At 48.3% G+C, this 19,131-nt stretch overlaps 37 non-coding genes across 37 annotated transcripts; all 37 read left to right on the plus strand.

Moving 5' to 3' along the window:
• Positions 1 to 368: 368 nt before the first annotated feature.
• Positions 369 to 441, plus strand: Trnar-ucg. The gene has a single exon. It is a non-coding gene; the product is annotated as a tRNA-Arg (tRNA).
• Positions 442 to 879: 438 nt separating this feature from the next.
• Positions 880 to 952, plus strand: Trnar-ccu. Its single transcript has one exon. It is a non-coding gene; the product is annotated as a tRNA-Arg (tRNA).
• Positions 953 to 1,273: 321 nt separating this feature from the next.
• On the plus strand, positions 1,274 to 1,345 carry Trnat-agu. The gene has a single exon. It is a non-coding gene; the product is annotated as a tRNA-Thr (tRNA).
• A 545-nt stretch (positions 1,346 to 1,890) lies between these two features.
• Trnar-ucg lies at positions 1,891 to 1,963 on the plus strand. Its single transcript has one exon. It is a non-coding gene; the product is annotated as a tRNA-Arg (tRNA).
• Positions 1,964 to 2,401: 438 nt separating this feature from the next.
• Trnar-ccu lies at positions 2,402 to 2,474 on the plus strand. Its single transcript has one exon. It is a non-coding gene; the product is annotated as a tRNA-Arg (tRNA).
• A 321-nt stretch (positions 2,475 to 2,795) lies between these two features.
• On the plus strand, positions 2,796 to 2,867 carry Trnat-agu. The gene has a single exon. It is a non-coding gene; the product is annotated as a tRNA-Thr (tRNA).
• A 545-nt stretch (positions 2,868 to 3,412) lies between these two features.
• Trnar-ucg lies at positions 3,413 to 3,485 on the plus strand. Its single transcript has one exon. It is a non-coding gene; the product is annotated as a tRNA-Arg (tRNA).
• A 438-nt stretch (positions 3,486 to 3,923) lies between these two features.
• On the plus strand, positions 3,924 to 3,996 carry Trnak-cuu. Its single transcript has one exon. It is a non-coding gene; the product is annotated as a tRNA-Lys (tRNA).
• Positions 3,997 to 4,317: 321 nt separating this feature from the next.
• On the plus strand, positions 4,318 to 4,389 carry Trnat-agu. The gene has a single exon. It is a non-coding gene; the product is annotated as a tRNA-Thr (tRNA).
• A 551-nt stretch (positions 4,390 to 4,940) lies between these two features.
• Trnar-ucg lies at positions 4,941 to 5,013 on the plus strand. The gene has a single exon. It is a non-coding gene; the product is annotated as a tRNA-Arg (tRNA).
• Positions 5,014 to 5,451: 438 nt separating this feature from the next.
• Positions 5,452 to 5,524, plus strand: Trnak-cuu. Its single transcript has one exon. It is a non-coding gene; the product is annotated as a tRNA-Lys (tRNA).
• A 321-nt stretch (positions 5,525 to 5,845) lies between these two features.
• Positions 5,846 to 5,917, plus strand: Trnat-agu. Its single transcript has one exon. It is a non-coding gene; the product is annotated as a tRNA-Thr (tRNA).
• A 557-nt stretch (positions 5,918 to 6,474) lies between these two features.
• Positions 6,475 to 6,547, plus strand: Trnar-ucg. Its single transcript has one exon. It is a non-coding gene; the product is annotated as a tRNA-Arg (tRNA).
• Positions 6,548 to 6,985: 438 nt separating this feature from the next.
• Trnar-ccu lies at positions 6,986 to 7,058 on the plus strand. Its single transcript has one exon. It is a non-coding gene; the product is annotated as a tRNA-Arg (tRNA).
• A 321-nt stretch (positions 7,059 to 7,379) lies between these two features.
• On the plus strand, positions 7,380 to 7,451 carry Trnat-agu. The gene has a single exon. It is a non-coding gene; the product is annotated as a tRNA-Thr (tRNA).
• Positions 7,452 to 7,996: 545 nt separating this feature from the next.
• Positions 7,997 to 8,069, plus strand: Trnar-ucg. Its single transcript has one exon. It is a non-coding gene; the product is annotated as a tRNA-Arg (tRNA).
• Positions 8,070 to 8,507: 438 nt separating this feature from the next.
• Positions 8,508 to 8,580, plus strand: Trnak-cuu. The gene has a single exon. It is a non-coding gene; the product is annotated as a tRNA-Lys (tRNA).
• A 286-nt stretch (positions 8,581 to 8,866) lies between these two features.
• On the plus strand, positions 8,867 to 8,938 carry Trnat-agu. The gene has a single exon. It is a non-coding gene; the product is annotated as a tRNA-Thr (tRNA).
• Positions 8,939 to 9,507: 569 nt separating this feature from the next.
• Trnar-ucg lies at positions 9,508 to 9,580 on the plus strand. Its single transcript has one exon. It is a non-coding gene; the product is annotated as a tRNA-Arg (tRNA).
• A 438-nt stretch (positions 9,581 to 10,018) lies between these two features.
• Trnak-cuu lies at positions 10,019 to 10,091 on the plus strand. The gene has a single exon. It is a non-coding gene; the product is annotated as a tRNA-Lys (tRNA).
• A 321-nt stretch (positions 10,092 to 10,412) lies between these two features.
• Trnat-agu lies at positions 10,413 to 10,484 on the plus strand. Its single transcript has one exon. It is a non-coding gene; the product is annotated as a tRNA-Thr (tRNA).
• A 548-nt stretch (positions 10,485 to 11,032) lies between these two features.
• Trnar-ucg lies at positions 11,033 to 11,105 on the plus strand. The gene has a single exon. It is a non-coding gene; the product is annotated as a tRNA-Arg (tRNA).
• Positions 11,106 to 11,543: 438 nt separating this feature from the next.
• Positions 11,544 to 11,616, plus strand: Trnak-cuu. The gene has a single exon. It is a non-coding gene; the product is annotated as a tRNA-Lys (tRNA).
• Positions 11,617 to 11,890: 274 nt separating this feature from the next.
• Trnat-agu lies at positions 11,891 to 11,962 on the plus strand. Its single transcript has one exon. It is a non-coding gene; the product is annotated as a tRNA-Thr (tRNA).
• Positions 11,963 to 12,522: 560 nt separating this feature from the next.
• Positions 12,523 to 12,595, plus strand: Trnar-ucg. Its single transcript has one exon. It is a non-coding gene; the product is annotated as a tRNA-Arg (tRNA).
• A 438-nt stretch (positions 12,596 to 13,033) lies between these two features.
• Positions 13,034 to 13,106, plus strand: Trnak-cuu. Its single transcript has one exon. It is a non-coding gene; the product is annotated as a tRNA-Lys (tRNA).
• A 321-nt stretch (positions 13,107 to 13,427) lies between these two features.
• On the plus strand, positions 13,428 to 13,499 carry Trnat-agu. Its single transcript has one exon. It is a non-coding gene; the product is annotated as a tRNA-Thr (tRNA).
• A 569-nt stretch (positions 13,500 to 14,068) lies between these two features.
• On the plus strand, positions 14,069 to 14,141 carry Trnar-ucg. Its single transcript has one exon. It is a non-coding gene; the product is annotated as a tRNA-Arg (tRNA).
• A 438-nt stretch (positions 14,142 to 14,579) lies between these two features.
• Positions 14,580 to 14,652, plus strand: Trnak-cuu. Its single transcript has one exon. It is a non-coding gene; the product is annotated as a tRNA-Lys (tRNA).
• A 321-nt stretch (positions 14,653 to 14,973) lies between these two features.
• On the plus strand, positions 14,974 to 15,045 carry Trnat-agu. The gene has a single exon. It is a non-coding gene; the product is annotated as a tRNA-Thr (tRNA).
• Positions 15,046 to 15,617: 572 nt separating this feature from the next.
• On the plus strand, positions 15,618 to 15,690 carry Trnar-ucg. The gene has a single exon. It is a non-coding gene; the product is annotated as a tRNA-Arg (tRNA).
• Positions 15,691 to 16,128: 438 nt separating this feature from the next.
• On the plus strand, positions 16,129 to 16,201 carry Trnak-cuu. Its single transcript has one exon. It is a non-coding gene; the product is annotated as a tRNA-Lys (tRNA).
• A 320-nt stretch (positions 16,202 to 16,521) lies between these two features.
• Trnat-agu lies at positions 16,522 to 16,593 on the plus strand. The gene has a single exon. It is a non-coding gene; the product is annotated as a tRNA-Thr (tRNA).
• A 575-nt stretch (positions 16,594 to 17,168) lies between these two features.
• Trnar-ucg lies at positions 17,169 to 17,241 on the plus strand. The gene has a single exon. It is a non-coding gene; the product is annotated as a tRNA-Arg (tRNA).
• Positions 17,242 to 17,679: 438 nt separating this feature from the next.
• On the plus strand, positions 17,680 to 17,752 carry Trnak-cuu. Its single transcript has one exon. It is a non-coding gene; the product is annotated as a tRNA-Lys (tRNA).
• A 321-nt stretch (positions 17,753 to 18,073) lies between these two features.
• Trnat-agu lies at positions 18,074 to 18,145 on the plus strand. The gene has a single exon. It is a non-coding gene; the product is annotated as a tRNA-Thr (tRNA).
• Positions 18,146 to 18,705: 560 nt separating this feature from the next.
• On the plus strand, positions 18,706 to 18,778 carry Trnar-ucg. Its single transcript has one exon. It is a non-coding gene; the product is annotated as a tRNA-Arg (tRNA).
• The last annotated feature ends 353 nt before the right edge of the window (positions 18,779 to 19,131 follow it).

The raw sequence follows: 19,131 nt of genomic DNA on the forward strand, positions 1-19,131 counted from the left end.
TAGTTCTTGTGATGTATTTTCTACCCCTGGTAGAGACCCTCGCGGTTGTCGTCGTCGTCGTCGTCGTCGTCGTCGGCGCCGCCGCCGCTTTGGTAACAGCGGCAACTCGCCATTGTATGACATAGGGTGAGGTACCTTCTGCAACCGACAGAGATGGCAGTAAGCGATTGAAGCTGATTTGCAACCTCTTGTTTGATCAGCGTCATAAGGGCTTGAATGTAACTTGCGATGGGACACAGCAAGAAGTAGCGTCGCCTTTTTAGTACTGAAATTAGAGATGGAGGATTGCGTCAAAGATGGGAAATTCATTCCGGCAAGCGTACAAATGGCGAAAATGAGGTGTGTGTGGGGAAGCATATTGCGCCAGTGACCGTGTGGCCTAATGGATAAGGCGTCGGACTTCGGATCCGAAGATTGCAGGTTCGAATCCTGTCACGGTCGAGTTTTTCCAGTTCTGCAAAAGTTGCATGCTGTTTTACTGTGTTGTTTGAGTAGTACAAAATTAGTTGAAAGTTGCTGCTGTTCGCTTCCTGGCTGCAAACCGGCGCCTACCTGAAGCTCAAGCAAGACAAAGGGGTTGTGTAGCGAAATTTTCGGCACAGTGCCGATCAGGAGAGTTCTTTTGGAACTACTGCATCTGACTCAGGACCCAAGAGCTACGCCACAGGCGTCTGCGCACTGTCGAGCATGTGTGTTGAATAATGGTGCTGATAGCCACGTATCATTTCAAGTAGATTTGATGCCTTTCGGAGACAATTTTCCATTGAATAGGATTGTAGCTCATTTGTGGCAGCAGGAAATAAGCTGTAGTCAAAAGGATCTTCCATAGATGGTCGCAGGTCGCATAAATACTGTATGGCTCGTAACGCGTTGTGTGGAGCCCGGCTAGCTCGGTCGGTAGAGCATGAGACTCCTAATCTGAGGGTCGTGGGTTAGAGCCCCACGCTGGGCGGCGCTAAATTTTGTGTCTACGCGGATGCAACCTGCGCCCCTCTCGTGAGCCTTGCGTAATGAACGTAACGGGTTACGACGATGCCTAGCTTCGTATGAATATCAGAGGAATGGTTTTTGAAGCTGAAAGTAACTCTGAAATGAAATAAATGTGTTGTTTTGGAATTTTAGGCGTACATCGATATCGTGTGAGATGTGTAGGAAAGCAGCAGCTGTGCTAACTAAATGCAAGTAATGGTCGCTAATGCGGTGCGTTTCCAGCTGAAGGGCTCCGATTCACTAGTCCATAAGAATAAAGTACCCGAAAAGGGCGCTAGGCGGCGCCTTCTTAGCTCAGTGGCAGAGCGCTGGTCTAGTAAACCAGAGGTCGTGAGTTCGATCCTCACAGGAGGCAAATGAATTTTGTAACAGCCCCATCTACCGTAGCGCTTTCGAGAAAAGTGGTCAAGGATAAAAAAAATTATGAATGGGTGCGGTATTTAAGAATTGCTCTCGCAAAAGAATAGTGCGAATGGTGCTATTAAAGTAGGCACCGGAAACTGTTGCTTTTGGCAGTCTCCGGAGAATGCCGACGTGAAATACTTAGTTCTTGTGATGTATTTTCTACCCCTGGTAGAGACCCTCGCGGTTGTCGTCGTCGTCGGCGGCGCCGCCGCCGCTTTGGTAACAGCGGCAACTCGCCATTGTATGACATAGGGTGAGGTACCTTCTGCAACCGACAGAGATGGCAGTAAGCGATTGAAGCTGATTTGCAACCTCTTGTTTGATCAGCGTCATAAGGGCTTGAATGTAACTTGCGATGGGACACAGCAAGAAGTAGCGTCGCCTTTTTAGTACTGAAATTAGAGATGGAGGATTGCGTCAAAGATGGGAAATTCATTCCGGCAAGCGTACAAATGGCGAAAATGAGGTGTGTGTGGGGAAGCATATTGCGCCAGTGACCGTGTGGCCTAATGGATAAGGCGTCGGACTTCGGATCCGAAGATTGCAGGTTCGAATCCTGTCACGGTCGAGTTTTTCCAGTTCTGCAAAAGTTGCATGCTGTTTTACTGTGTTGTTTGAGTAGTACAAAATTAGTTGAAAGTTGCTGCTGTTCGCTTCCTGGCTGCAAACCGGCGCCTACCTGAAGCTCAAGCAAGACAAAGGGGTTGTGTAGCGAAATTTTCGGCACAGTGCCGATCAGGAGAGTTCTTTTGGAACTACTGCATCTGACTCAGGACCCAAGAGCTACGCCACAGGCGTCTGCGCACTGTCGAGCATGTGTGTTGAATAATGGTGCTGATAGCCACGTATCATTTCAAGTAGATTTGATGCCTTTCGGAGACAATTTTCCATTGAATAGGATTGTAGCTCATTTGTGGCAGCAGGAAATAAGCTGTAGTCAAAAGGATCTTCCATAGATGGTCGCAGGTCGCATAAATACTGTATGGCTCGTAACGCGTTGTGTGGAGCCCGGCTAGCTCGGTCGGTAGAGCATGAGACTCCTAATCTGAGGGTCGTGGGTTAGAGCCCCACGCTGGGCGGCGCTAAATTTTGTGTCTACGCGGATGCAACCTGCGCCCCTCTCGTGAGCCTTGCGTAATGAACGTAACGGGTTACGACGATGCCTAGCTTCGTATGAATATCAGAGGAATGGTTTTTGAAGCTGAAAGTAACTCTGAAATGAAATAAATGTGTTGTTTTGGAATTTTAGGCGTACATCGATATCGTGTGAGATGTGTAGGAAAGCAGCAGCTGTGCTAACTAAATGCAAGTAATGGTCGCTAATGCGGTGCGTTTCCAGCTGAAGGGCTCCGATTCACTAGTCCATAAGAATAAAGTACCCGAAAAGGGCGCTAGGCGGCGCCTCCTTAGCTCAGTGGCAGAGCGCTGGTCTAGTAAACCAGAGGTCGTGAGTTCGATCCTCACAGGAGGCAAATGAATTTTGTAACAGCCCCATCTACCGTAGCGCTTTCGAGAAAAGTGGTCAAGGATAAAAAAAATTATGAATGGGTGCGGTATTTAAGAATTGCTCTCGCAAAAGAATAGTGCGAATGGTGCTATTAAAGTAGGCACCGGAAACTGTTGCTTTTGGCAGTCTCCGGAGAATGCCGACGTGAAATACTTAGTTCTTGTGATGTATTTTCTACCCCTGGTAGAGACCCTCGCGGTTGTCGTCGTCGTCGGCGGCGCCGCCGCCGCTTTGGTAACAGCGGCAACTCGCCATTGTATGACATAGGGTGAGTTACCTTCTGCAACCGACAGAGATGGCAGTAAGCGATTGAAGCTGATTTGCAACCTCTTGTTTGATCAGCGTCATAAGGGCTTGAATGTAACTTGCGATGGGACACAGCAAGAAGTAGCGTCGCCTTTTTAGTACTGAAATTGGAGATGGAGGATTGCGTCAAAGATGGGAAATTCATTCCGGCAAGCGTACAAATGGCGAAAATGAGGTGTGTGTGGGGAAGCATATTGCGCCAGTGACCGTGTGGCCTAATGGATAAGGCGTCGGACTTCGGATCCGAAGATTGCAGGTTCGAATCCTGTCACGGTCGAGTTTTTCCAGTTCTGCAAAAGTTGCATGCTGTTTTACTGTGTTGTTTGAGTAGTACAAAATTAGTTGAAAGTTGCTGCTGTCCGCTTCCTGGCTGCAAACCGGCGCCTACCTGAAGCTCAAGCAAGACAAAGGGGTTGTGTAGCGAAATTTTCGGCACAGTGCCGATCAGGAGAGTTCTTTTGGAACTACTGCATCTGACTCAGGACCCAAGAGCTACGCCACAGGCGTCTGCGCACTGTCGAGCATGTGTGTTGAATAATGGTGCTGATAGCCACGTATCATTTCAAGTAGATTTGATGCCTTTCGGAGACAATTTTCCATTGAATAGGATTGTAGCTAATTTGTGGCAGCAGGAAATAAGCTGTAGTCAAAAGGATCTTCCATAGATGGTCGCAGGTCGCATAAATACTGTATGGCTCGTAACGCGTTGTGTGGAGCCCGGCTAGCTCAGTCGGTAGAGCACGAGACTCTTAATCTGAGGGTCGTGGGTTAGAGCCCCACGCTGGGCGGCGCTAAATCTTGTGTCTACGCGGATGCAACCTGCGCCCCTCTCGTGAGCCTTGCGTAATGAACGTAACGGGTTACGACGATGCCTAGCTTCGTATGAATATCAGAGGAATGGTTTTTGAAGCTGAAAGTAACTCTGAAATGAAATAAATGTGTTGTTTTGGAATTTTAGGCGTACATCGATATCGTGTGAGATGTGTAGGAAAGCAGCAGCTGTGCTAACTAAATGCAAGTAATGGTCGCTAATGCGGTGCGTTTCCAGCTGAAGGGCTCCGATTCACTAGTCCATAAGAATGAAGTACCCGAAAAGGGCGCTAGGCGGCGCCTCCTTAGCTCAGTGGCAGAGCGCTGGTCTAGTAAACCAGAGGTCGTGAGTTCGATCCTCACAGGAGGCAAATGAATTTTGTAACAGCCCCATCTACCGTAGCGCTTTCGAAAAAAGTGGTCAAGGATAAAAAAAATTATGAATGGGTGCGGTATTTAAGAATTGCTCTCGCAAAAGAATAGTGCGAATGGTGCCATTAAAGTAGGCACCGGAAACTGTTGCTTTTGGCAGTCTCCGGAGAATGCCGACGTGAAATACTTAGTTCTTGTGATGTATTTTCTACCCCTGGTAGAGACCCTCGCGGTTGTCGTCGTCGTCGTCGTCGTCGGCGCCGCCGCCGCTTTGGTAACAGCGGCAACTCGCCATTGTATGACATAGGGTGAGTTACCTTCTGCAACCGACAGAGATGGCAGTAAGCGATTGAAGCTGATTTGCAACCTCTTGTTTGATCAGCGTCATAAGGGCTTGAATGTAACTTGCGATGGGACACAGCAAGAAGTAGCGTCGCCTTTTTAGTACTGAAATTGGAGATGGAGGATTGCGTCAAAGATGGGAAATTCATTCCGGCAAGCGTACAAATGGCGAAAATGAGGTGTGTGTGGGGAAGCATATTGCGCCAGTGACCGTGTGGCCTAATGGATAAGGCGTCGGACTTCGGATCCGAAGATTGCAGGTTCGAATCCTGTCACGGTCGAGTTTTTCCAGTTCTGCAAAAGTTGCATGCTGTTTTACTGTGTTGTTTGAGTAGTACAAAATTAGTTGAAAGTTGCTGCTGTCCGCTTCCTGGCTGCAAACCGGCGCCTACCTGAAGCTCAAGCAAGACAAAGGGGTTGTGTAGCGAAATTTTCGGCACAGTGCCGATCAGGAGAGTTCTTTTGGAACTACTGCATCTGACTCAGGACCCAAGAGCTACGCCACAGGCGTCTGCGCACTGTCGAGCATGTGTGTTGAATAATGGTGCTGATAGCCACGTATCATTTCAAGTAGATTTGATGCCTTTCGGAGACAATTTTCCATTGAATAGGATTGTAGCTCATTTGTGGCAGCAGGAAATAAGCTGTAGTCAAAAGGATCTTCCATAGATGGTCGCAGGTCGCATAAATACTGTATGGCTCGTAACGCGTTGTGTGGAGCCCGGCTAGCTCAGTCGGTAGAGCATGAGACTCTTAATCTGAGGGTCGTGGGTTAGAGCCCCACGCTGGGCGGCGCTAAATTTTGTGTCTACGCGGATGCAACCTGCGCCCCTCTCGTGAGCCTTGCGTAATGAACGTAACGGGTTACGACGATGCCTAGCTTCGTATGAATATCAGAGGAATGGTTTTTGAAGCTGAAAGTAACTCTGAAATGAAATAAATGTGTTGTTTTGGAATTTTAGGCGTACATCGATATCGTGTGAGATGTGTAGGAAAGCAGCAGCTGTGCTAACTAAATGCAAGTAATGGTCGCTAATGCGGTGCGTTTCCAGCTGAAGGGCTCCGATTCACTAGTCCATAAGAATAAAGTACCCGAAAAGGGCGCTAGGCGGCGCTTCCTTAGCTCAGTGGCAGAGCGCTGGTCTAGTAAACCAGAGGTCGTGAGTTCGATCCTCACAGGAGGCAAATGAATTTTGTAACAGCCCCATCTACCGTAGCGCTTTCGAAAAAAGTGGTCAAGGATTAAAAAAATTATGAATGGGTGCGGTATTTAAGAATTGCTCTCGCAAAAGATTAGTGCGAATGGTGCTATTAAAGTAGGCACCGGAAACTGTTGCTTTTGGCAGTCTCCGGAGAATGCCGACGTGAAATACTTAGTTCTTGTGATGTATTTTCTACCCCTGGTAGAGACCCTCGCGGTTGTCGTCGTCGTCGTCGTCGTCGTCGTCGGCGCCGCCGCCGCTTTGGTAACAGCGGCAACTCGCCATTGTATGACATAGGGTGAGGTACCTTCTGCAACCGACAGAGATGGCAGTAAGCGATTGAAGCTGATTTGCAACCTCTTGTTTGATCAGCGTCATAAGGGCTTGAATGTAACTTGCGATGGGACACAGCAAGAAGTAGCGTCGCCTTTTTAGTACTGAAATTAGAGATGGAGGATTGCGTCAAAGATGGGAAATTCATTCCGGCAAGCGTACAAATGGCGAAAATGAGGTGTGTGTGGGGAAGCATATTGCGCCAGTGACCGTGTGGCCTAATGGATAAGGCGTCGGACTTCGGATCCGAAGATTGCAGGTTCGAATCCTGTCACGGTCGAGTTTTTCCAGTTCTGCAAAAGTTGCATGCTGTTTTACTGTGTTGTTTGAGTAGTACAAAATTAGTTGAAAGTTGCTGCTGTTCGCTTCCTGGCTGCAAACCGGCGCCTACCTGAAGCTCAAGCAAGACAAAGGGGTTGTGTAGCGAAATTTTCGGCACAGTGCCGATCAGGAGAGTTCTTTTGGAACTACTGCATCTGACTCAGGACCCAAGAGCTACGCCACAGGCGTCTGCGCACTGTCGAGCATGTGTGTTGAATAATGGTGCTGATAGCCACGTATCATTTCAAGTAGATTTGATGCCTTTCGGAGACAATTTTCCATTGAATAGGATTGTAGCTCATTTGTGGCAGCAGGAAATAAGCTGTAGTCAAAAGGATCTTCCATAGATGGTCGCAGGTCGCATAAATACTGTATGGCTCGTAACGCGTTGTGTGGAGCCCGGCTAGCTCGGTCGGTAGAGCATGAGACTCCTAATCTGAGGGTCGTGGGTTAGAGCCCCACGCTGGGCGGCGCTAAATTTTGTGTCTACGCGGATGCAACCTGCGCCCCTCTCGTGAGCCTTGCGTAATGAACGTAACGGGTTACGACGATGCCTAGCTTCGTATGAATATCAGAGGAATGGTTTTTGAAGCTGAAAGTAACTCTGAAATGAAATAAATGTGTTGTTTTGGAATTTTAGGCGTACATCGATATCGTGTGAGATGTGTAGGAAAGCAGCAGCTGTGCTAACTAAATGCAAGTAATGGTCGCTAATGCGGTGCGTTTCCAGCTGAAGGGCTCCGATTCACTAGTCCATAAGAATAAAGTACCCGAAAAGGGCGCTAGGCGGCGCCTCCTTAGCTCAGTGGCAGAGCGCTGGTCTAGTAAACCAGAGGTCGTGAGTTCGATCCTCACAGGAGGCAAATGAATTTTGTAACAGCCCCATCTACCGTAGCGCTTTCGAGAAAAGTGGTCAAGGATAAAAAAAATTATGAATGGGTGCGGTATTTAAGAATTGCTCTCGCAAAAGAATAGTGCGAATGGTGCTATTAAAGTAGGCACCGGAAACTGTTGCTTTTGGCAGTCTCCGGAGAATGCCGACGTGAAATACTTAGTTCTTGTGATGTATTTTCTACCCCTGGTAGAGACCCTCGCGGTTGTCGTCGTCGTCGGCGGCGCCGCCGCCGCTTTGGTAACAGCGGCAACTCGCCATTGTATGACATAGGGTGAGTTACCTTCTGCAACCGACAGAGATGGCAGTAAGCGATTGAAGCTGATTTGCAACCTCTTGTTTGATCAGCGTCATAAGGGCTTGAATGTAACTTGCGATGGGACACAGCAAGAAGTAGCGTCGCCTTTTTAGTACTGAAATTGGAGATGGAGGATTGCGTCAAAGATGGGAAATTCATTCCGGCAAGCGTACAAATGGCGAAAATGAGGTGTGTGTGGGGAAGCATATTGCGCCAGTGACCGTGTGGCCTAATGGATAAGGCGTCGGACTTCGGATCCGAAGATTGCAGGTTCGAATCCTGTCACGGTCGAGTTTTTCCAGTTCTGCAAAAGTTGCATGCTGTTTTACTGTGTTGTTTGAGTAGTACAAAATTAGTTGAAAGTTGCTGCTGTCCGCTTCCTGGCTGCAAACCGGCGCCTACCTGAAGCTCAAGCAAGACAAAGGGGTTGTGTAGCGAAATTTTCGGCACAGTGCCGATCAGGAGAGTTCTTTTGGAACTACTGCATCTGACTCAGGACCCAAGAGCTACGCCACAGGCGTCTGCGCACTGTCGAGCATGTGTGTTGAATAATGGTGCTGATAGCCACGTATCATTTCAAGTAGATTTGATGCCTTTCGGAGACAATTTTCCATTGAATAGGATTGTAGCTAATTTGTGGCAGCAGGAAATAAGCTGTAGTCAAAAGGATCTTCCATAGATGGTCGCAGGTCGCATAAATACTGTATGGCTCGTAACGCGTTGTGTGGAGCCCGGCTAGCTCAGTCGGTAGAGCACGAGACTCTTAATCTGAGGGTCGTGGGTTAGAGCCCCACGCTGGGCGGCGCTAAATCTTGTGTCTACGCGGATGCAACCTGCGCCCCTCTCGTGAGCCTTGCGTAATGAACGTAACGGGTTACGACGATGCCTAGCTTCGTATGAATATCAGAGGAATGGTTTTTGAAGCTGAAAGTAACTCTGAAATGAAATAAATGTGTTGTTTTGGAATTTTAGGCGTACATCGATATCGTGTGAGATGTGTAGGAAAGCAGCAGCTGTGCTAACTAAATGCAAGGGCTCCGATTCACTAGTCCATAAGAATAAAGTACCCGAAAAGGGCGCTAGGCGGCGCCTCCTTAGCTCAGTGGCAGAGCGCTGGTCTAGTAAACCAGAGGTCGTGAGTTCGATCCTCACAGGAGGCAAATGAATTTTGTAACAGCCCCATCTACCGTAGCGCTTTCGAGAAAAGTGGTCAAGGATAAAAAAAATTATGAATGGGTGCGGTATTTAAGAATTGCTCTCGCAAAAGAATAGTGCGAATGGTGCTATTAAAGTAGGCACCGGAAACTGTTGCTTTTGGCAGTCTCCGGAGAATGCCGACGTGAAATACTTAGTTCTTGTGATGTATTTTCTACCCCTGGTAGAGACCCTCGCGGTCGTCGTCGTCGTCGTCGTCGTCGTCGTCGTCGTCGTCGTCGGCGCCGCCGCCGCTTTGGTAACAGCGGCAACTCGCCATTGTATGACATAGGGTGAGGTACCTTCTGCAACCGACAGAGATGGCAGTAAGCGATTGAAGCTGATTTGCAACCTCTTGTTTGATCAGCGTCATAAGGGCTTGAATGTAACTTGCGATGGGACACAGCAAGAAGTAGCGTCGCCTTTTTAGTACTGAAATTGGAGATGGAGGATTGCGTCAAAGATGGGAAATTCATTCCGGCAAGCGTACAAATGGCGAAAATGAGGTGTGTGTGGGGAAGCATATTGCGCCAGTGACCGTGTGGCCTAATGGATAAGGCGTCGGACTTCGGATCCGAAGATTGCAGGTTCGAATCCTGTCACGGTCGAGTTTTTCCAGTTCTGCAAAAGTTGCATGCTGTTTTACTGTGTTGTTTGAGTAGTACAAAATTAGTTGAAAGTTGCTGCTGTCCGCTTCCTGGCTGCAAACCGGCGCCTACCTGAAGCTCAAGCAAGACAAAGGGGTTGTGTAGCGAAATTTTCGGCACAGTGCCGATCAGGAGAGTTCTTTTGGAACTACTGCATCTGACTCAGGACCCAAGAGCTACGCCACAGGCGTCTGCGCACTGTCGAGCATGTGTGTTGAATAATGGTGCTGATAGCCACGTATCATTTCAAGTAGATTTGATGCCTTTCGGAGACAATTTTCCATTGAATAGGATTGTAACTAATTTGTGGCAGCAGGAAATAAGCTGTAGTCAAAAGGATCTTCCATAGATGGTCGCAGGTCGCATAAATACTGTATGGCTCGTAACGCGTTGTGTGGAGCCCGGCTAGCTCAGTCGGTAGAGCACGAGACTCTTAATCTGAGGGTCGTGGGTTAGAGCCCCACGCTGGGCGGCGCTAAATTTTGTGTCTACGCGGATGCAACCTGCGCCCCTCTCGTGAGCCTTGCGTAATGAACGTAACGGGTTACGACGATGCCTAGCTTCGTATGAATATCAGAGGAATGGTTTTTGAAGCTGAAAGTAACTCTGAAATGAAATAAATGTGTTGTTTTGGAATTTTAGGCGTACATCGATATCGTGTGAGATGTGTAGGAAAGCAGCAGCTGTGCTAACTAAATGCAAGTAATGGTCGCTAATGCGGTGCGTTTCCAGCTGAAGGGCTCCGATTCACTAGTCCATAAGAATGAAGTACCCGAAAAGGGCGCTAGGCGGCGCCTCCTTAGCTCAGTGGCAGAGCGCTGGTCTAGTAAACCAGAGGTCGTGAGTTCGATCCTCACAGGAGGCAAATGAATTTTGTAACAGCCCCATCTACCGTAGCGCTTTCGAAAAAAGTGGTCAAGGATAAAAAAAATTATGAATGGGTGCGGTATTTAAGAATTGCTCTCGCAAAAGAATAGTGCGAATGGTGCCATTAAAGTAGGCACCGGAAACTGTTGCTTTTGGCAGTCTCCGGAGAATGCCGACGTGAAATACTTAGTTCTTGTGATGTATTTTCTACCCCTGGTAGAGACCCTCGCGGTTGTCGTCGTCGTCGTCGGCGGCGCCGCCGCCGCTTTGGTAACAGCGGCAACTCGCCATTGTATGACATAGGGTGAGGTACCTTCTGCAACCGACAGAGATGGCAGTAAGCGATTGAAGCTGATTTGCAACCTCTTGTTTGATCAGCGTCATAAGGGCTTGAATGTAACTTGCGATGGGACACAGCAAGAAGTAGCGTCGCCTTTTTAGTACTGAAATTGGAGATGGAGGATTGCGTCAAAGATGGGAAATTCATTCCGGCAAGCGTACAAATGGCGAAAATGAGGTGTGTGTGGGGAAGCATATTGCGCCAGTGACCGTGTGGCCTAATGGATAAGGCGTCGGACTTCGGATCCGAAGATTGCAGGTTCGAATCCTGTCACGGTCGAGTTTTTCCAGTTCTGCAAAAGTTGCATGCTGTTTTACTGTGTTGTTTGAGTAGTACAAAATTAGTTGAAAGTTGCTGCTGTTCGCTTCCTGGCTGCAAACCGGCGCCTACCTGAAGCTCAAGCAAGACAAAGGGGTTGTGTAGCGAAATTTTCGGCACAGTGCCGATCAGGAGAGTTCTTTTGGAACTACTGCATCTGACTCAGGACCCAAGAGCTACGCCACAGGCGTCTGCGCACTGTCGAGCATGTGTGTTGAATAATGGTGCTGATAGCCACGTATCATTTCAAGTAGATTTGATGCCTTTCGGAGACAATTTTCCATTGAATAGGATTGTAGCTCATTTGTGGCAGCAGGAAATAAGCTGTAGTCAAAAGGATCTTCCATAGATGGTCGCAGGTCGCATAAATACTGTATGGCTCGTAACGCGTTGTGTGGAGCCCGGCTAGCTCAGTCGGTAGAGCATGAGACTCTTAATCTGAGGGTCGTGGGTTAGAGCCCCACGCTGGGCGGCGCTAAATTTTGTGTCTACGCGGATGCAACCTGCGCCCCTCTCGTGAGCCTTGCGTAATGAACGTAACGGGTTACGACGATGCCTAGCTTCGTATGAATATCAGAGGAATGGTTTTTGAAGCTGAAAGTAACTCTGAAATGAAATAAATGTGTTGTTTTGGAATTTTAGGCGTACATCGATATCGTGTGAGATGTGTAGGAAAGCAGCAGCTGTGCTAACTAAATGCAAGGGCTCCGATTCACTAGTCCATAAGAATAAAGTACCCGAAAAGGGCCTCCTTAGCTCAGTGGCAGAGCGCTGGTCTAGTAAACCAGAGGTCGTGAGTTCGATCCTCACAGGAGGCAAATGAATTTTGTAACAGCCCCATCTACCGTAGCGCTTTCGAGAAAAGTGGTCAAGGATAAAAAAAATTATGAATGGGTGCGGTATTTAAGAATTGCTCTCGCAAAAGAATAGTGCGAATGGTGCTATTAAAGTAGGCACCGGAAACTGTTGCTTTTGGCAGTCTCCGGAGAATGCCGACGTGAAATACTTAGTTCTTGTGATGTATTTTCTACCCCTGGTAGAGACCCTCGCGGTCGTCGTCGTCGTCGTCGTCGTCGTCGTCGTCGGCGCCGCCGCCGCTTTGGTAACAGCGGCAACTCGCCATTGTATGACATAGGGTGAGGTACCTTCTGCAACCGACAGAGATGGCAGTAAGCGATTGAAGCTGATTTGCAACCTCTTGTTTGATCAGCGTCATAAGGGCTTGAATGTAACTTGCGATGGGACACAGCAAGAAGTAGCGTCGCCTTTTTAGTACTGAAATTGGAGATGGAGGATTGCGTCAAAGATGGGAAATTCATTCCGGCAAGCGTACAAATGGCGAAAATGAGGTGTGTGTGGGGAAGCATATTGCGCCAGTGACCGTGTGGCCTAATGGATAAGGCGTCGGACTTCGGATCCGAAGATTGCAGGTTCGAATCCTGTCACGGTCGAGTTTTTCCAGTTCTGCAAAAGTTGCATGCTGTTTTACTGTGTTGTTTGAGTAGTACAAAATTAGTTGAAAGTTGCTGCTGTCCGCTTCCTGGCTGCAAACCGGCGCCTACCTGAAGCTCAAGCAAGACAAAGGGGTTGTGTAGCGAAATTTTCGGCACAGTGCCGATCAGGAGAGTTCTTTTGGAACTACTGCATCTGACTCAGGACCCAAGAGCTACGCCACAGGCGTCTGCGCACTGTCGAGCATGTGTGTTGAATAATGGTGCTGATAGCCACGTATCATTTCAAGTAGATTTGATGCCTTTCGGAGACAATTTTCCATTGAATAGGATTGTAGCTAATTTGTGGCAGCAGGAAATAAGCTGTAGTCAAAAGGATCTTCCATAGATGGTCGCAGGTCGCATAAATACTGTATGGCTCGTAACGCGTTGTGTGGAGCCCGGCTAGCTCAGTCGGTAGAGCACGAGACTCTTAATCTGAGGGTCGTGGGTTAGAGCCCCACGCTGGGCGGCGCTAAATTTTGTGTCTACGCGGATGCAACCTGCGCCCCTCTCGTGAGCCTTGCGTAATGAACGTAACGGGTTACGACGATGCCTAGCTTCGTATGAATATCAGAGGAATGGTTTTTGAAGCTGAAAGTAACTCTGAAATGAAATAAATGTGTTGTTTTGGAATTTTAGGCGTACATCGATATCGTGTGAGATGTGTAGGAAAGCAGCAGCTGTGCTAACTAAATGCAAGTAATGGTCGCTAATGCGGTGCGTTTCCAGCTGAAGGGCTCCGATTCACTAGTCCATAAGAATGAAGTACCCGAAAAGGGCGCTAGGCGGCGCTTCCTTAGCTCAGTGGCAGAGCGCTGGTCTAGTAAACCAGAGGTCGTGAGTTCGATCCTCACAGGAGGCAAATGAATTTTGTAACAGCCCCATCTACCGTAGCGCTTTCGAAAAAAGTGGTCAAGGATTAAAAAAATTATGAATGGGTGCGGTATTTAAGAATTGCTCTCGCAAAAGATTAGTGCGAATGGTGCTATTAAAGTAGGCACCGGAAACTGTTGCTTTTGGCAGTCTCCGGAGAATGCCGACGTGAAATACTTAGTTCTTGTGATGTATTTTCTACCCCTGGTAGAGACCCTCGCGGTTGTCGTCGTCGTCGTCGTCGTCGTCGTCGTCGTCGTCGTCGGCGCCGCCGCCGCTTTGGTAACAGCGGCAACTCGCCATTGTATGACATAGGGTGAGGTACCTTCTGCAACCGACAGAGATGGCAGTAAGCGATTGAAGCTGATTTGCAACCTCTTGTTTGATCAGCGTCATAAGGGCTTGCATGTAACTTGCGATGGGACACAGCAAGAAGTAGCGTCGCCTTTTTAGTACTGAAATTGGAGATGGAGGATTGCGTCAAAGATGGGAAATTCATTCCGGCAAGCGTACAAATGGCGAAAATGAGGTGTGTGTGGGGAAGCATATTGCGCCAGTGACCGTGTGGCCTAATGGATAAGGCGTCGGACTTCGGATCCGAAGATTGCAGGTTCGAATCCTGTCACGGTCGAGTTTTTCCAGTTCTGCAAAAGTTGCATGCTGTTTTACTGTGTTGTTTGAGTAGTACAAAATTAGTTGAAAGTTGCTGCTGTTCGCTTCCTGGCTGCAAACCGGCGCCTACCTGAAGCTCAAGCAAGACAAAGGGGTTGTGTAGCGAAATTTTCGGCACAGTGCCGATCAGGAGAGTTCTTTTGGAACTACTGCATCTGACTCAGGACCCAAGAGCTACGCCACAGGCGTCTGCGCACTGTCGAGCATGTGTGTTGAATAATGGTGCTGATAGCCACGTATCATTTCAAGTAGATTTGATGCCTTTCGGAGACAATTTTCCATTGAATAGGATTGTAGCTCATTTGTGGCAGCAGGAAATAAGCTGTAGTCAAAAGGATCTTCCATAGATGGTCGCAGGTCGCATAAATACTGTATGGCTCGTAACGCGTTGTGTGGAGCCCGGCTAGCTTGGTCGGTAGAGCATGAGACTCTTAATCTGAGGGTCGTGGGTTCGAGCCCCACGCTGGGCGGCGCTAAATTTTGTGTCTACGCGGATGCAACCTGCGCCCCTCTCGTGAGCCTTGCGTAATGAACGTAACGGGTTACGACGATGCCTAGCTTCGTATGAATATCAGAGTAATGGTTTTTGAAGCTGAAAGTAACTCTGAAATGAAATAAATGTGTTGTTTTGGAATTTTAGGCGTACATCGATATCGTGTGAGATGTGTAGGAAAGCAGCAGCTGTGCTAACTAAATGCAAGTAATGGTCGCTAATGCGGTGCGTTTCCAGCTGAAGGGCTCCGATTCACTAGTCCATAAGAATAAAGTACCCGAAAAAGGCGCTAGGCGGCGCCTCCTTAGCTCAGTGGCAGAGCGCTGGTCTAGTAAACCAGAGGTCGTGAGTTCGATCCTCACAGGAGGCAAATGAATTTTGTAACAGCCCCATCTACCGTAGCGCTTTCGAAAAAAGTGGTCAAGGATAAAAAAAATTATGAATGGGTGCGGTATTTAAGAATTGCTCTCGCAAAAGAATAGTGCGAATGGTGCTATTAAAGTAGGCACCGGAAACTGTTGCTTTTGGCAGTCTCCGGAGAATGCCGACGTGAAATACTTAGTTCTTGTGATGTATTTTCTACCCCTGGTAGAGACCCTCGCGGTCGTCGTCGTCGTCGTCGTCGTCGTCGTCGTCGTCGTCGTCGTCGGCGCCGCCGCCGCTTTGGTAACAGCGGCAACTCGCCATTGTATGACATAGGGTGAGGTACCTTCTGCAACCGACAGAGATGGCAGTAAGCGATTGAAGCTGATTTGCAACCTCTTGTTTGATCAGCGTCATAAGGGCTTGAATGTAACTTGCGATGGGACACAGCAAGAAGTAGCGTCGCCTTTTTAGTACTGAAATTGGAGATGGAGGATTGCGTCAAAGATGGGAAATTCATTCCGGCAAGCGTACAAATGGCGAAAATGAGGTGTGTGTGGGGAAGCATATTGCGCCAGTGACCGTGTGGCCTAATGGATAAGGCGTCGGACTTCGGATCCGAAGATTGCAGGTTCGAATCCTGTCACGGTCGAGTTTTTCCAGTTCTGCAAAAGTTGCATGCTGTTTTACTGTGTTGTTTGAGTAGTACAAAATTAGTTGAAAGTTGCTGCTGTCCGCTTCCTGGCTGCAAACCGGCGCCTACCTGAAGCTCAAGCAAGACAAAGGGGTTGTGTAGCGAAATTTTCGGCACAGTGCCGATCAGGAGAGTTCTTTTGGAACTACTGCATCTGACTCAGGACCCAAGAGCTACGCCACAGGCGTCTGCGCACTGTCGAGCATGTGTGTTGAATAATGGTGCTGATAGCCACGTATCATTTCAAGTAGATTTGATGCCTTTCGGAGACAATTTTCCATTGAATAGGATTGTAGCTCATTTGTGGCAGCAGGAAATAAGCTGTAGTCAAAAGGATCTTCCATAGATGGTCGCAGGTCGCATAAATACTGTATGGCTCGTAACGCGTTGTGTGGAGCCCGGCTAGCTCAGTCGGTAGAGCATGAGACTCTTAATCTGAGGGTCGTGGGTTAGAGCCCCACGCTGGGCGGCGCTAAATTTTGTGTCTACGCGGATGCAACCTGCGCCCCTCTCGTGAGCCTTGCGTAATGAACGTAACGGGTTACGACGATGCCTAGCTTCGTATGAATATCAGAGGAATGGTTTTTGAAGCTGAAAGTAACTCTGAAATGAAATAAATGTGTTGTTTTGGAATTTTAGGCGTACATCGATATCGTGTGAGATGTGTAGGAAAGCAGCAGCTGTGCTAACTAAATGCAAGTAATGGTCGCTAATGCGGTGCGTTTCCAGCTGAAGGGCTCCGATTCACTAGTCCATAAGAATAAAGTACCCGAAAAGGCGCTAGGCGGCGCTTCCTTAGCTCAGTGGCAGAGCGCTGGTCTAGTAAACCAGAGGTCGTGAGTTCGATCCTCACAGGAGGCAAATGAATTTTGTAACAGCCCCATCTACCGTAGCGCTTTCGAAAAAAGTGGTCAAGGATTAAAAAAATTATGAATGGGTGCGGTATTTAAGAATTGCTCTCGCAAAAGATTAGTGCGAATGGTGCTATTAAAGTAGGCACCGGAAACTGTTGCTTTTGGCAGTCTCCGGAGAATGCCGACGTGAAATACTTAGTTCTTGTGATGTATTTTCTACCCCTGGTAGAGACCCTCGCGGTTGTCGTCGTCGTCGTCGTCGTCGTCGTCGTCATCGTCGTCGTCGTCGGCGCCGCCGCCGCTTTGGTAACAGCGGCAACTCGCCATTGTATGACATAGGGTGAGGTACCTTCTGCAACCGACAGAGATGGCAGTAAGCGATTGAAGCTGATTTGCAACCTCTTGTTTGATCAGCGTCATAAGGGCTTGAATGTAACTTGCGATGGGACACAGCAAGAAGTAGCGTCGCCTTTTTAGTACTGAAATTGGAGATGGAGGATTGCGTCAAAGATGGGAAATTCATTCCGGCAAGCGTACAAATGGCGAAAATGAGGTGTGTGTGGGGAAGCATATTGCGCCAGTGACCGTGTGGCCTAATGGATAAGGCGTCGGACTTCGGATCCGAAGATTGCAGGTTCGAATCCTGTCACGGTCGAGTTTTTCCAGTTCTGCAAAAGTTGCATGCTGTTTTACTGTGTTGTTTGAGTAGTACAAAATTAGTTGAAAGTTGCTGCTGTCCGCTTCCTGGCTGCAAACCGGCGCCTACCTGAAGCTCAAGCAAGACAAAGGGGTTGTGTAGCGAAATTTTCGGCACAGTGCCGATCAGGAGAGTTCTTTTGGAACTACTGCATCTGACTCAGGACCCAAGAGCTACGCCACAGGCGTCTGCGCACTGTCGAGCATGTGTGTTGAATAATGGTGCTGATAGCCACGTATCATTTCAAGTAGATTTGATGCCTTTCGGAGACAATTTTCCATTGAATAGGATTGTAGCTCATTTGTGGCAGCAGGAAATAAGCTGTAGTCAAAAGGATCTTCCATAGATGGTCGCAGGTCGCATAAATACTGTATGCCTCGTAACGCGTTGTGTGGAGCCCGGCTAGCTTGGTCGGTAGAGCATGAGACTCTTAATCTGAGGGTCGTGGGTTAGAGCCCCACGCTGGGCGGCGCTAAATTTTGTGTCTACGCGGATGCAACCTGCGCCCCTCTCGTGAGCCTTGCGTAATGAACGTAACGGGTTACGACGATGCCTAGCTTCGTATGAATATCAGAGGAATGGTTTTTGAAGCTGAAAGTAACTCTGAAATGAAATAATTGTGTTGTTTTGGAATTTTAGGCGTACATCGATATCGTGTGAGATGTGTAGGAAAGCAGCAGCTGTGCTAACTAAATGCAAGTAATGGTCGCTAATGCGGTGCGTTTCCAGCTGAAGGGCTCCGATTCACTAGTCCATAAGAATAAAGTACCCGAAAAGGGCGCTAGGCGGCGCCTCCTTAGCTCAGTGGCAGAGCGCTGGTCTAGTAAACCAGAGGTCGTGAGTTCGATCCTCACAGGAGGCAAATGAATTTTGTAACAGCCCCATCTACCGTAGCGCTTTCGAAAAAAGTGGTCAAGGATAAAAAAAATTATGAATGGGTGCGGTATTTAAGAATTGCTCTCGCAAAAGAATAGTGCGAATGGTGCTATTAAAGTAGGCACCGGAAACTGTTGCTTTTGGCAGTCTCCGGAGAATGCCGACGTGAAATACTTAGTTCTTGTGATGTATTTTCTACCCCTGGTAGAGACCCTCGCGGTCGTCGTCGTCGTCGTCGTCGTCGTCGTCGTCGGCGCCGCCGCCGCTTTGGTAACAGCGGCAACTCGCCATTGTATGACATAGGGTGAGGTACCTTCTGCAACCGACAGAGATGGCAGTAAGCGATTGAAGCTGATTTGCAACCTCTTGTTTGATCAGCGTCATAAGGGCTTGAATGTAACTTGCGATGGGACACAGCAAGAAGTAGCGTCGCCTTTTTAGTACTGAAATTGGAGATGGAGGATTGCGTCAAAGATGGGAAATTCATTCCGGCAAGCGTACAAATGGCGAAAATGAGGTGTGTGTGGGGAAGCATATTGCGCCAGTGACCGTGTGGCCTAATGGATAAGGCGTCGGACTTCGGATCCGAAGATTGCAGGTTCGAATCCTGTCACGGTCGAGTTTTTCCAGTTCTGCAAAAGTTGCATGCTGTTTTACTGTGTTGTTTGAGTAGTACAAAATTAGTTGAAAGTTGCTGCTGTCCGCTTCCTGGCTGCAAACCGGCGCCTACCTGAAGCTCAAGCAAGACAAAGGGGTTGTGTAGCGAAATTTTCGGCACAGTGCCGATCAGGAGAGTTCTTTTGGAACTACTGCATCTGACTCAGGACCCAAGAGCTACGCCACAGGCGTCTGCGCACTGTCGAGCATGTGTGTTGAATAATGGTGCTGATAGCCACGTATCATTTCAAGTAGATTTGATGCCTTTCGGAGACAATTTTCCATTGAATAGGATTGTAGCTCATTTGTGGCAGC

Source organism: Schistocerca piceifrons, chromosome 7 (assembly GCF_021461385.2).
Source record: "Schistocerca piceifrons isolate TAMUIC-IGC-003096 chromosome 7, iqSchPice1.1, whole genome shotgun sequence".
Taxonomy (NCBI): Eukaryota; Metazoa; Arthropoda; class Insecta; order Orthoptera; family Acrididae; genus Schistocerca; species Schistocerca piceifrons.